This window comes from Mandrillus leucophaeus, unplaced genomic scaffold, assembly GCF_000951045.1.
Source record: "Mandrillus leucophaeus isolate KB7577 unplaced genomic scaffold, Mleu.le_1.0 Scaffold533, whole genome shotgun sequence".
Classification (NCBI taxonomy): domain Eukaryota; kingdom Metazoa; phylum Chordata; class Mammalia; order Primates; family Cercopithecidae; genus Mandrillus; species Mandrillus leucophaeus.
The window spans coordinates 679,788-681,451 of NW_012105731.1; the positions used below are offsets into that span (position 1 = coordinate 679,788).

General features: G+C 40.9%; 1 protein-coding gene across 1 annotated transcript in view; it reads right to left on the reverse strand.

The window, feature by feature from the left end:
- Positions 1-1,664, reverse strand: part of OPCML (opioid binding protein/cell adhesion molecule-like) — a 930,171-nt gene that overhangs the window by 642,642 nt on the left and 285,865 nt on the right. The gene's annotated exons all lie outside the window — the stretch shown is intronic.

Genomic DNA, 1,664 nt, shown 5'->3' on the forward strand with positions numbered 1-1,664 from the left:
GAAACTAAAAATTAAATTAAATCAGAAGCACAAAATCTGTCTTCCTGGCTCTGAGACAGCCTCACCTCAGACTTTGAAAGTTAGAGTGGATAAAATCACAGTCAGAAATTATTCAACCTTTCCTACCTTCCCCTTCATTTTATTGGGAGGAGAATCAGGGTGCAGTGACAGGAAATGACTTGCTCATGGTTCCAGAGACAGGAAAACGAAGGGTATCATTTTGTTTTTATAAATAAACACTTTCATAAGTTAGGATGAGTTCTAACTACTTTTCAAGTGTGAATCCATTTAATTCTCAATTCAAATTTATGGGCTTCTATTATTAACCCCATCATTCACCTTCTCTAGTTTCTAGAAGTAAAGACTAAAGCAAAGAAAGGTTTAGTATTTCCTGAAGGCCACACAGTTGGTAACTGGCTGAGCTAAGATTTGTACCCCAGCAGTGAGGTTACAAAGTGAATGCTTTTCACCCCTGCTAGGCCACCCAGAACAGTATATTTCTTCTTGTAAAAATCTGACATTCAAAGTCAGGCCTGTCCTTGAAATCTGAGATGTAGAAACACAATGTGATGAAAATCCCAAGTATTTCCATCTAAGCACAAAAGCCTCAATCTATTTGGTAAGAACAAATTAATTCCCTCAATCTTTGATGCAAAATTGAGAGAATGGTAGAAATGAAATTATACTTTAAAAAAATAGAATTATGGTAAAAAATAGAATGTTAATTATTAAACAAATCTTATCTTGCCTGAGAGAAAACCAAGGGCAAATGAGGGATACAATGAGATAAAGAGGCCATCAATCAATGCTTTATGCCCTGGGAACGTTTTTTTGTATTTACTCATTCAATAGATATTTACTAAGCACCTTCTATGTCTAGCCACTGGTCTCAGATTTGGGAATACAGTAGTGAACATAACACAACATCCCTGTATTTATAGAGTTTCCATTTAAATGAAAAGAAAGACAGACAAGAGGCAAATAGACAAATCAATCTGAATAAATAATATATGGGCAGGGGTACTAAAGCAAGAAAGAGGGGATGGGGAGTTGTGGGACTAGGGATGTGATTTTATATAACAGGTGGATCAGCAACGACCCCCAAAATATAGTAGTGAGTCCTGTGGCTCTCAGGGGACAGAGTTTCAGGAAGAGGACACAGCAATTGCAAAGGTCCAGAAACATGCTGGGCAAATTTGAAGAAGGAGGTAGCTGTGCCCTGGGGCCAGTGAGTGGAAGGAGGTGAGAAGCCGGGGGAGGGAGATCCAGTAGGGCTCTGGAGGCCATGCTCAAAGTTCTGGCTCTTACTCAAAATGAGGCAGAAATGTAAGAGATGACATGGTGCACATTTGGAAACTGGCTACTGTGTTGAGACCTGACTAGAGAGGGTCTGAGGCTGGGACCAGGGGGCTATTGCAGAAATCCAGGCAGGGTGGCTTGGACCAGAGTGCCAACAGTATAGGTACTGACAAGGACGTGCAGTCTGCAAAGGTGTTGAAGGTGGAGCTCTGGGATTTGCATCTGGACTGAATGTAGGGTATGGGAGTGGGAGTGGAGATCTAAGATCTAAGTTTTTTTTTCAAGAAAAAAACTGCAGTGGAACAGCAGGGCCTGGCGGGCTTTGGATTTGAAATCTGGATAATCCATTTGAAACCTCAAGGCCC